Genomic DNA, 13,685 nt, shown 5'->3' on the forward strand with positions numbered 1-13,685 from the left:
CTTATCATCCAGGCAAAGCCAATGTAGTGGCTGATGCTTTGAGTAGAAAGGCTGGGAGCCTTGCGAGTTTTATCAGCGGTAAGTGGAAATTACTCGAAGACCTGATAGATTGGAAGCCCTTTGAAGCAGAATCGGGTCAGATTCAGATCGCTAGCACGGCAGTGCGGACAGAACTCATGGATCGGATCATCACCCAACAGAAGGATAATCCTGAATTCAATAAGATGATTGCAGCATGCAAGCAAAACCAGTCAACATTGCACTTAGAGGAGGATGGAAGCATCTGGTATGGTCAGAGGCTCTGGGTGCCCGCAGAGCTCCAGTTGAGGAAAGAGTTATTAGATGAGGCGCATCGTACCAGATTTACTATACATCCCAGAAGCACCAAGATGTATAAGGATCTTCAGAAGAATTACTGGTGGCCTGGCATGAAGAGAGACATCGCTGAATACGTGTCGAGATGCTTAATCTGTCAGCAGGTCAAGATAGAGCACTAGAGACCAGGCGGTATGATGCAGTCGATTGAGATTCCGCAGTGGAAGTGGGAAGACATTACCATGGACTTTGTGGTTGGTCTACCCAAGACACGCCAGCAGTATGACACCATTTGGGTGATTGTGGATCGCCTTACAAAGTCGGCACACTTCTTACCGACCAGGGCGAATCAAACCTTGGAGAGTTTGGCGGATTTATATGTCGACGAGATTGTCAGATTACATGGGATACCTGTTTCGATTATCTCAGACAGGGATCCTAGATTCACGTCAAAGTTTTGGGGACAACGCTTAAGTTTAGCACAGCTTTTCACCCCCAGACGGATGGTCAGTCAGAAAGGACTATTCAAACACTCGAGGATATGTTGCGAGCGTGTGCATTGGAGTGGAAAGGTGACTGGAGTAAGCACCTAAAGTTAGCTGAGTTTGCCTACAATAATAGTTATCATTCGAGTATCGGCATGGCTCCATATGAGGCATTGTACGGGCGACCCTGTAGGTCCCCTGTTTGTTGGAGCAAGGTAGGTGATCGAACTGTCGAATCACCTATAGTTTTGCAGCATTATACGGATCAAGTACAGTTGATTCGTAAGAGGCTTTTGACAGCACACAGCCGCCAGAAGAGTTATGCAGATCCAAAGAGGCGAGAGGTTTCTTTTGAGATTGGTAATCATGTGTTTGTCAGGGTATCGCCAACGAAGAGCGTATTTCGGTTCGGCAAGAAAGGGAAATTGAGTCCGAGGTATGTAGGACCGTTCCTCATCCTTGAGAGGATAGGAGGCACCGCGTATAGATTGGCACTTCCCCTTCAGTTTTCCAACATTCACGATGTTTTCCATGTGTCAATGTTGAGGAAATATGTACCAGATCCTACTCATGTTATTCAGTATGATGAGGTCGAGGTTCAGAGAGATCTCACGTTTGAGGAACGGCCGATAGAGATAGTAGATCGACGAGAACAAGTGTTGCGACATAAGTCAATTCCACTTGTTAAAGTACGATGGCAGCACCACGGGCTTGAGGAGTGTTCTTGGGAGCCCGAGGCTGATATGAGAGCTAAATATCCATACTTGTTCGGTACGTAATGATAACCAAATTTCGAGGACGAAATTTTTTTTTAGGGGGATTGGATGTAATATCCGAAAATTTCTAAGTTCTTTTCTATAGCATTGTGAAATGTCTTGAATTTCGTGCCAATATAAAACCCTAATTTCTTTAAAAAATTTAATGTTTGAGTATATTCGTAAGGATTAAGGGGTTTAATTATATTGAATTGTAGTAAATATAAACCCTACATGGTTTGGATATCTGAGAAAATTCTAAGTGATGTCTAATTGAAAACGTCTTACTTAAAAAGAAAATGTTGATTTTTCTTTTAAGTAAAATTATTTAAATAAAGTAAATTAACAAAAGTAGATTTTAAAAATATACATATTAATATGCTTAATAAGATGGAATTAGCTTATATTTAATTCCTTTACATTTTCACATGAGTTGTGGTTATATAAAACAAAACCGGTTTTTAATTGGAATTTTATGATTTATCAATAATAGTTTAATATAATAGTTTTCTTTTGTATACATTAAAATCCATTTTTTTATTAGTTTAGTAGGAGCCCATAGGTGGGCCATCCCATCCTATGTGGCATCTTACTTCAAATTCAAATTGAAAATAAAGGTATAGTGATTTTCAAGGTTATTTAAAGTTTGAAAAGTCAAAGTAGAGATCAAGGGCTCCAAATGAATTTCATTAATGAGATCAAGGGCTGGAATTAATTCCAGCACATAACCTAATTTAAGAAGGGTTATAAAACCCTCCCATAGCCCTTGCCCTCCTCATTTGTGCTGGAAAAAAAAAGGAGAGCTTCTCTCTCCCCCAAAAACCCTCTTCTCTCTCTCCTCTCTTTCCCTTCCCTATTCTCTTCTTTTAGGGTTTCTTTTGGTTCTTGAGTGCAAGATCCAGACCTCAAGGGGTGTGGTGAGGAGATCTAAGGTCCTCATCTTGCTGGAAGAAATGGCTGATTGGTGGATCGATCAAAAAGGGCTATTCATCCATCAAGAAATACATTTTTTTCAACAAAAGGTAGGGTTTCGATGCTTTTCTTGCAAGAACGGAGTTCTTGGCATGGATTTTGATGCTTTTTCATGAGTTTAGATCATAATCAAACCCTCCTAACCGTGGGTTTGACACAGATCTAATGATCCATGGCAAAAACACATTTTTCCCTAAAGAAAACCATTTTTGAAATCGGGTTTATTATAAAAATCGGTTTCTTAGAAATAGATTCGTAAAATATATTTGTATTTGTTTTATTCCATGATTTTTATCCAAATATTAGTTTGGATTGATAGATTATGAAGTGTTTCATCCACTGTGAATATTTTAGAATTTTCGGAATTTTATTTCATGCGTATTCCCTATTTCTTTTAATTTTTTTTGGGATTCGGGTGACTCGGTTTGATTCACCCAAATGCAAATCTCGGAATTCCAGGTTTTCCACTTGACCTCCGTTCAGTAAAATGGTCGTTTCTCCCTCGTGCGGAAGAGTTTTGATGAATGGATTGTTGCGTTGGAAAGCTAACTCCATTGTGCATCTACTGTAGAAATTTGGGATCTGTACATGGACCGAGCACGTCTCTGTGACAGTCGAAACAAAAACTAATAGGTCTGTAGTAAAACATGTATAACTCCCTCATACGGAAGAGTTTTTACAAACGATTTGCGGCTACGGATAGCTGACAACAATTCCTATATACTGTAAAAATTTCAGCTCTGTTCATGGAGCCAAAAATTTTTTGTGAGCTCTGTACCAGTCGGACAGAGTTATGAAATTGGAAAAATTAGGGCAAATTCATAAATCAAGGCTCAAAGGGTGCATAGTATATATGTTTTTATTTAATTTTTTTATAGAATTAGTATGCATTATGTGAATGATTATGCAGGTCTGATTTTATGCAATCTTATAAGATTATGGCATGAATTATAAATGGAAGGTTATACATGAAAGATTTAGGATCAAAAGGTCCAATGAATACAAGTTTATGTTTTAAATTCTAAAAATGTGTTGACTATATGTATGTCCATGATATCGTGATGATATGATTGTTTCATTGATATGGATGTTCATATATATTCTCCTTGTTGCATTGGCCATGTACATGCATATGCATTATGATGTGTGAAAATGAATAAGATGTTTATGCTACGCATGTGCTCAAATGTCTGTTACAAGTTTAATTATATGTCCTTGTCCAATGCTTTATAAGAATGCATTCATGACCATAAAGTGGTTTAAGTTTGATGTTGCATCAAAAGTATGACTAAAATCAAGTAATCATGTGACATTAAACTCAAGATACTTGCTTGGAGAGTAGCAGGTGATACAAAACTTCGTGGGACAAGTTCTGTTACGAGCACGGAAGGTTGCTCCTCCCCTCCCACGATTTTAGGGGAAAAACCTCTGCATTAGACTGCAGCGTAGAGGTTATTGTACTCATGAGGAAAAACTGATGCATCGGGTTGAAAGGTGTTGGGAATCTCTCTCGTATTAACGTCCCTCACCCCGTCTTAGTGAATGGACCTGGCCAGGCTAAAGCCACCCCTGTATGTAAAACACGTCCTGTGTCATGGTCTTGATCTGAGAATGTCTGCCTGTGTCGTATCAGCAGGGCTAAGAAGTGATAACTTAAATGGTGTGTGCATTAATTTGGCATCACATGCATCATCTAATTAAGAAAATATAACTAAAGATAAGAAAATATGCATGCATTAAAAGAGCTTCTGCATATGGTAAGTCATGCATTTTAATGGTTCATGCATTTTGTATCTTGAATGTATGAATTTATGTTTTTCTGTTAAATATGAAAATTTTAAACATGCATGATTTGTTGTATGATTGTTTAAGTTAAATTAAATGTTAAACCATGAAATTTCTATTGAAATCCTTGTCTTGTTATTCTGTCTTACAAGTTTAGCATAATTACTCTACTTAGACATGTTGTCTGACCCTATATGGTTTAAAAATTTTCAGGTAATGAGTAGGTACTTACGTGCGAAGGCGGAAGGTTGCGACGGGGACTGAGCCTACCTTTCCTCTGCTTCATGAATTCTGAACTCTGATTTTAATTTAATTCAATTCAAGGACAAATGTGATTAATTTTGGATATTGTGAAACTTGAATTTTATTTCATGCATAGTTAATTAGTTGTTAAAGTTTAAATTCCATAAGTATATGTTTGCAAGCATTCATCTGAAGTAGCACGCCAAGTTTTATGCCCAATGTGTTTTTCCGCTGTTAACTGCTAAAAGATTTAAATGTATAAAAAAAAAAAAAAAATTCCACCAATTTCGGGTTATAAAAATTGGGGTGTTACAGGTAGTGCCTATCAGAATGGTGTAGCTGAAAAAAGAAATTGAACGCTTAAGAAAATAGTCAGAGCTAAGTTGAATTATTCAACACTTCCCATTAAATTGTGGGATGAAGCCTTAAGGACAGTTGTGCATATTTTAAATAAGGTACATACAAAATATGTGCATAAAACTCCTTATAAGTTGTGGACAGGTAGGAAACCATCTTTGTCTTATATGCACATATGGGGATGTCCTGCAGAAGCTAAGTTGTATAACCCTCACATTAAAGTCTTTGATCCAAGAACAACCAGTGGATATTTCATTGGTTATCCAAAAAGATCAAATGGATACAGGTTTTATTGCCCATCTCACTCACTACAGACTGTTGAAACAGATAAGGCAAAATTCTTAGAAGATGGTTTAGTAGGATTAAGTGCACTTCAAAACCTTGGTTTTGAGGAAGTACAGGATCCAGTTTCGTCATTTGTTTAGAAAAACACCAAAAGATGCCGCATTATTATTTTTAATGATGATGTGGTTGACCATTCGGTTGTTGATGCACAAATCTAAAGTGAACCTATTATGGACAATGTGGAACAACACAAACAGGATGATCAAGTTCAATCTGAGCCTAAAAAAAGACCGGTTTGGAGATCCACAAGAATTAGGAGATCGGTCATACATCCTGATTATGTGGTGTACCTTCAGGAGCCTGGTGATTTCATAGATATGGATGATGACCCATTGACTTTTACGAAAGCTATGGAAAGCAAATAATCTACACACTGGATACAAGCCATGAAAGAAGAGTTAGACTCTATGGCTAAAAATCAAGTGTGGGATCTTGTCGAGTTACCTAAGGGAGTAAAACCCATAGGGTGTAAATGGGTCTTTAAGACCAAGAAATACTCCAAAGGTAACATAGAGAAATGTAAGGCAAGATTGGTTGCTAAAGGTTTTACCCAAATGGAGGGCATTGACTATAATGAGACATTTTCTCTTGTCTCAATTAAGGAGTCAATGAGAATAATTTTAGCCCTCGTAACCCATTATGACTTAGAGTTACATCAGATGGATGTGAAAACAGTGTTCCTCAACAAAGATCTGAATGAAGAGGTATACACAGAACAACCTCTTGGTTTCTCTGAAAATGATTGTTTGGTTTGCAAGCTTAACAAATCAATATATGGACTTAAACAAGCCTCTCGACAGTGGTATATTAAATTTTTCTAAGTCATTATGACTTTCAGATTTACAGAAAACATTATTGATCAATGTATATACCTTAAGGAAAGCGGGAGTAAGTTCATTATATTGATATTGTATGTGGATGACATTTTACTTGCAACCAACGATATAAAGTTGCTTTTAGAGACAAAACAGTTTTTTGCATCACATTTTGATATGAAAGATATTGGTGAGGCTGCTTATGTTCTTGGCATTGAGATCCGTCGAGACAGAGCAAAAGGTTTTCTATGCCTCTCCAAAAGATCCTGATAGATAAGGTGTTAAAGCGATATGGGATGGAGAACTGTTCTCCTAGTTCAACACCCATATCAAAAAGTGACAAGCTGAGCCTAAAGGATTGTCCACATGACGATATTGACAAAGCACATATGAGTGTTTATCCATATGCATCAGTTGTTGGCAGCTTGCAGTACGTGCAGACATATTTTTGACAAGATATTTCTTTTGCAGTAAGGGTGCTTGGCAAATTTCAGTCTAACCCAGGTATACCCCATTGGAAGGCTTCCAAGAAAGTCTTGCGGTACTTGCAAGGGACAAAAGACTATATGTTGATGTATCATAAAGTTGATCACCTCGAGGTCATTGGCTACTCAGATGCGGACTTTGGAGGATCCCTTGATAGTAGAAATTCTACTATTAGGCATGTCTTCTTACTTGCTGGGGGCGCGATCTCTTGATGGAGTGGGAAGCAGACAATCATTGTTGCCCATACCATGGAGGCAGAATTCATAGCATTGTACGAGACTACCTCGCAGACTATATGGTTAAAGAACTTTATATCACAGTTAAATATGGTTGATTCCATTGGGAAGCCACTGAAGGTCTACTCTGATAATGAATCTGAGGTGTCCTTTTCGAACAACAACAAAAGTACTACGTCATGTGAGCATATGGAATTAAAGTATTTTGTTGTTAAAGAAAGGATGGAGAATCATTTAGTACATATTGTTAATATTGGTACCAAAGAGATGATCGTTGATCATCTTACTAAAGGGATAGCACCGGTATTATATTCCGAACATGTAATGAGGATGGGCTTGTTAAACTCTTTTTGACATATGCATATAAATAAAGTGATCGCTTTCAGTTCATGATTCTCATTATTTTTGTTGTTAATCTCATAAGGATTAGAGATTCAACTAAGGACCTATAGAATAGAATAAAATTGTCATTCTATTCATCAAGTTATTCCCATAAGGTTTTCTGGTTAAAAGGTTTATCGTCGAATCAAGTGGGAGAATGTTGAATTAACCACCACGATTTACATGGTGGTTATCCATGATGTGGATTCATCCCCACATCTGGAATGATCGCTTTCGATAAACCAACATGGGATAAAGGGGGAATGGTTATGCAAATTGTTCCCATCCTGTGCCCTATAAATCAGAGGGTATCATGAGCGACCCTCATCAAGTAAAAGTGTGAGTAACCTGCTAAGAGACACATTGATGGGCGTGGCACGCCTGTTGATGTTTTTTTTTTTTTAATCGTTCCCCATCCCTTTTATTTTCGTAATAGGAGGGTACATGGAACATAACAGTAAATAATGGATGTGGCGGATGACATTCGGTGCATCCACCGAGTCCCACATTTTGTTAAAAAATATGTACTTTTTGTGTTTTTTGTCCTGCACAACACGCGGGACATGCCATCAAACATACCCTTAATTAATGACCGAGGGATTGATTCAACGTTGTTCGTAATGTCCCAAACTTGTCTGGTTGGGGGGAGGAGTTTATTCTACTACTTTGAGTTTGTCCTAGTTGCGTACAGCTACACCCTCTTAAAGTAACATAGAAAACTTCAGGATCCAAAATGGCAAAGAACCTGTTCAGCTCTCTCCATGTTTCTGAGTTACTAAGTCGGTGGTGAAAATAGAGTTTTCCAAATGGGAGTAACATGTACTAGAGATGGCATGGCAACAAAACGCATTAGTTGGGCTGCCTGGCCTCGTCGAGATTGGCCAACTAATTAAGAATGATGGAGATGTGCTACCAATTGGGATTCATGAGGAACCATATATCCAGTAAAACTATCGGTTTTACCACGATCTTGAACAACCATGCAAAGGAAAAGCAAGCTACAAGAGCAGAGCAGAGCAGATCATGTTGTATATAACCGATCATCTGTTATATTCAATCCCCATCGTGCTTTTCACTTGGGGACCATGCATCTCACTTGGGAACCATGAGAGTAGGTCCATTCACATCTCCATCAAATGAGATGTGGGGTGGGGATTGAATATCACCAAGGAAGTGGTTGGGTACAATATCACCTGATCTGCTCTCGTTTTGATTGAAGATATTATTGCCGGTACTGATTCTTTCCATTTGCTGATGAAGACATTCATGTAGTGGGACTGTAGTGGGCAGTTTCCCCAAAGCATCAACCAGCATTATAGCGCAAGATATATGGAATTATTTTTCTCAAGTAAAATCAAGACTTACGGAATATCATGCAACAAGTTAACCTCCTCATCTACAACATAACTAAACACAGTTATTGCAAACAATCGTTCGGATAGATGGCCAGAAACCATCTTCTGATATACACCTATAGAGTTCCTCTACAAAATCATAACTTTTTGTTTAACATTCCATTAATTTCACCAACGGGGGGCTCCGCTTGTCTGGCAGGAGGAGCAGTTAGTGCACGTCACCTTGTGTTGGGACATTGCAAGTTCTAATCCCAATAATACGGTTGTATAACTAATAGGGGTCTGCCTAACCTCAGCTTTCTCTGTCGAAAAACTCTATGTAGTAAATGGAAAAAAAAAATATTCCATTAATTTATGATTAATGTAAAATATGTTATTTAACTTCTTCAATGAATCACATTTCTATTATATTTGCCTATTTGAGATATATAGTTCGGATAAGTGCAGTCCACATCACCAGGATGTGGAAAGATTAACCACCGAACAACCAACAGGGCTCCGCTTATGTGGCAGGAGCAGTTAGTGCACGTCACCTTGTGTTGGGACGTTACAAGTTCGAATCCCTATGGTATAGTTGTATAACTGGTAGGGGTCTGCCTAACCCCAGCTCTCTGTCGAAGAAAAAAAGATTAACCACCTAACAGGGCCACTAATGTTCACAATTTGTGGGATTTCTTGTTTATGAATGCACTTGTACGCGTCTACCAAACCTAGGTTGAGTACAAAAATCAAAATATATTTTCCTTCACTTAAAAAGAAATTAAAAAAAAAAAACAATCGTGAATATCATTGTTTTGCATTTTAGTCAAAACCAAGCACACTTCAACATGCTTGTTTTTTTATAATAAGTTATATGAGACATTCAGTTCATGCACTAACGTGCAAGATCGACCATACTAATGTGATTGCATAATTTCTGTGCACATTAATTGAGGAAATTTGTCAACTATGTCAAATTGGGCAGTTCAGATCTGTTCTTCTTCGTGCTAGTAACTTTTCCAACCATTATATATGTAGACGGTAAGAAATGTTGCCCTAATGTCTTCTCACTAGGCGCATGAACCACACTGGCTTCTTAAATGCAAAGCAACATTAACGTCGATGTGATGCCATTTTGGCTTCAACTTTCAAGTACCAATCTTGGTTTGGATATTTCTTTCGCCTCGGTTACTAGTCTTGTATGGGAGCCAAGTGCATTATTGAAAGCACATACATGGGTGTTACTCCTTGTGTCTGTCTCTCTCAAGAAATAGCCGTCCATAGTGTCTCTCTCACTTCTAGAGAGAGAGAGAGAGAGAGAGAGAGGGCGATTTTATCCGGTTAGTACTAATGGATGGAATTTCTTCACAAGTATTGAACCACCAAATGTCGGTGAAACACGCTCATGCATATCATTCATGAGTCAAATATCATGATTTCTAGCCCTCCCCACCTCCCTTCCACAGTAATGTGATAAGCACTAAACATGTGATTTACAAAAGAGTTCCAACAGGCAAAAAAAGCATGAAGCCCGCTTGGTGAATTAATGTCTCCATACCTAGTCACAAATTTTACAATAAATAAAAAAGAGAACTTGTTTTTTATAAATCTCAAGAAAATATCCATATATTTGAATTTTATAAATATATAAGAAAATGTATAAAAAGTATAATAAAATATCAAAAATATAAAACAGTAATAATGTGATGACATCGGGATAAAATCAGGGCCGGCTGGCCTCTTTGATATTTGAGGTCACCGCCTAAGGCCTCAAATGAAAAAAAAAAAATATTACACTTGTATATTTCACATGTTGAGGGCCTCCAATGAAACATGTCACACACAGTGTTGTGAGAGGTGTACGCCTCAGTACTTGAAGCGTATGCCTCACACACTACAACAAAGCAGTAGATTAGTGACGACCACATTCCGTCGCTAATCCGTCGCTAATCCGTCGCTAACCATGTTAGCGACGGATTAGCGACAACGCGGCGACAGTATGCTTACGTCGCGAATATTTCGACGCTAACTGGCGACGGAATAATTCTGTCGCCAAGTCCGTCGCTAATTGCGACGGAATAACGAGCGCTATATTCCGTCGCCAATCCGCCGGTACTAAACGGCGACCACGGCGTGGCGACGGATTTAATTCCGTCGCTAGATTAATATGAATAGCGACGGAATCATCCGTCGCTAATCCGTCGCAAAAACGAAAAAAAATAAAAAAAAATTATTTAAAAATTAATTACCGAGAACTGTACAATTTATATTTCCTGTACAATTTATATTTCCTGTAAATAAAAAACAAACCACACAAAAAAATTCATATAACAAGTATCTATAATAATTAATCGTTCCACCTTAAAACTAAGAAGTTTAATTATTTACAATTCAACAATTACAATTAGGAAAAATAAAAAAAATAGAACTTCTTCAACACAGTCCTCTAATCATCGCCAAGATTTTGTGCGTCTTCTTGTTCATTGTCTTTATCTGTCCCTTCAGCTCCACTACCCTGATTATCGCTAGCAGCCTACACAAGAAAAGAACAGTCAGTATTGATAAACAAAATATAATGAAATAAATTACACACTATATGTGATTCTATCATGTGCTCATGTGTGATCTAAGGCAATAAAAAAACTCTATATGTGATTCTATCATGCTCCTATATGTGCTAAGGCAGTCAAAAAATTGAATATGTGATTATAGCATGTTCATATGTGTTCTAAGGCATATAAAAAAACTCTATATGTGATTCTACCATGCTCAGATGTGCTTTAAGGCAGGCAAAAAACTATATATGTGATTCGATCATGCTCGTATGTGTGCTAAGGCAGTAAAAAAATTGAATATGTGAATATAGCATGCTCATATGTGCTCTAAGGCAGGCAAAGCCAAAAAATTTATATGTGATTCTATCATAAATGATATATAACATGTTCATATGTGTTCTAAGGCAGTTAAAAAACTCTATATGTTATTATAGCATGTTCATATGTGTGCTAAGGCAGTCAAAAAACAGAATATGTGATTATAATATGCTCATATGTGTTCTTAGGCAGTAAAAAAACTGAATATGTGATTATAGCATGCTTATGTGTTCTAATGCAATCAAAAAAACTTTATATGTGATTCTATCATGCTCATATGTGCTCTAAGACAGACAAAAAGTTAAATATATATATATATATATATATGTGATTCTATCATGCTCATATGTGTGCTAAGGCAGTACAAAAATTGAATATGTGATTATAACATGTTCATATGTGTTCTAAGGCATCTAGAAAAACTCTATATGTGATTCTACCATGCTCAGATGTGCTTTAAGACAGTCAAAAAAACTATATATGTGATTATACCTGAGAGGGACCTGGAATCGAAGATCCCCTATCCTGAACAGCGGCCTTGATCTCATTTCGGAGAAAGGGGGCGACGGTGTATTGGAAGTAGTTATTCAGTGATTCATTAATGATCTCGCATACATCATCACCGGAAAGAATAGTCGGTTGCTTGGAGCTTATGTCGGCGCAAGAAGTTGGTGAGCCGTAACTGGAAAAACCAATAACTGGTGAAGTGTTCATATTACTCCCAAACCCGAACACGCGACCTTTTTTGGGTTCACCTGCTGCAGTCACCCATGCTGTAGGATCAAATGATGGATGCTGAGTAGCGTCTTCGCCATATCGCTCTACCATTTGTTGCTCATATGCCTCCTACAAAATAATGTTTAAAGTATTCATTAATAATTAATGATAACATTATGATGACTTGCATATATATTGCAATGATTATTAATAAAATTAATACATACCGTTGTCGTTCTCGCCTTCTCTGATACGAAGACTCCCGTGGTCTTCCGTTTATGTGTTTCTACAAACACATCCTTATATGGTACACTGCCTCCTTTTTCTGCTTCCTGCGAAGTTAAATGACAAAAGATTTAGTACACAAATTTGCAACAATACTTATAAAATTAATATTATATATTGATGAGTTACCATTTTCTTTAGGTGGCTCCCAAATGTCTTAGATCCACCTGTGTGTAGATGGGCTTCGGGCATCTTCGATCGATTTTGTGAAGCCTTCGCAGAGCGATTTTTAAATGCATCTCCCGCCCACATATCGCACATTTCATCCCAGTAATCTCTCCTGATAGTAATAGGACCATGGCCCTTCCACAGTAATGGATCATCTACTACGCCAGATGCTTTTTTTGCTGCAGTCTTCATAGTGTGCAGCATGTCTGCAAATCGATTGGCAGCCACCTTCTGCCACACCTTCCTTGCATCATTTTCTTCCACCGTAGTTGCAAAGCGATTCGAAGCCTACAAATATTTTCAAAAAGTTAGTAGACATTGCTTAAATAAATTAAATATGAAACGCATTAACTATGAGGAACAACTGTATACCATGAATAAGGACCACAATCTGTCTAATACCTCCTTTGGGTACTCTTTCCATTGAGCAACTGGTCCTGGTAGATGTTGAAGAAGTGAATTCCTAATCTCCCGTACTACTTCTTGTGGCTCAAACCTCGTGCTGCACATGAATTGTTACACAGTAAATATCAATATAAAATATTTAAAAGATATGTAATAATTGAAAACAAAATACTTACGGTCGATTATCGATATACACTATTCGAATGAGTCTTCTTGTGCCAGCCTGAGAAGACCCTGTTTCCTGTGTTGGCTGTTGACTTGTGCGATCAACTGGTGTAGGTGAGTCGTGTACAGGCGCAACATCATCTGTAAAAAAATATACACCAAGTTCTCAGAATGTGCATTTGAACTAATCAAGCATCTAATTAGTTATATGATATACCTATCACAGGAGCCCGTGAAGATGAAGGTTGAGCCTAGCTACTACTGGATGAGCGACCATTATAACCTCCACGAACCATATTCTAACAAATAACATATGTCATACAATACATTCAAATAATTCACATCAAGTATTACAATGCATTCAAGTCATTCACATCAAGCATTGCAATGCATTCAAATAATTCAAATCATTGACATCAAGTATTGCACTAATTCAAATCATTCGTTAATTGCATAAATTATAATACATTCAGATAATTGAAATCATTCACATCAAGTATTACAATGCATTCGAATCATTCGTATCAAGTATTACAATACATTGAAATAAAATTTTTAATCAT

The 13,685-nt window shown here is 37.5% G+C and overlaps 1 long non-coding RNA gene across 1 annotated transcript; it reads right to left on the reverse strand.

Annotated features, from left to right (window-relative positions):
• Positions 1 to 10,840: 10,840 nt before the first annotated feature.
• LOC149838944 (uncharacterized) lies at positions 10,841 to 12,107 on the reverse strand. The gene is made up of 2 exons (XR_016432222.1): positions 11,875 to 12,107; positions 10,841 to 11,042 (listed from the first exon to the last, which is right to left on the reverse strand). It is a non-coding gene; the product is annotated as an uncharacterized LOC149838944 (long non-coding RNA).
• Positions 12,108 to 13,685: the final 1,578 nt, after the last annotated feature.

The sequence above is a fragment of the Nuphar pumila genome, chromosome 5, assembly GCF_984573655.1.
Source record: "Nuphar pumila chromosome 5, dmNupPumi1.hap1.1, whole genome shotgun sequence".
NCBI lineage: Eukaryota > Viridiplantae > Streptophyta > Magnoliopsida > Nymphaeales > Nymphaeaceae > Nuphar > Nuphar pumila.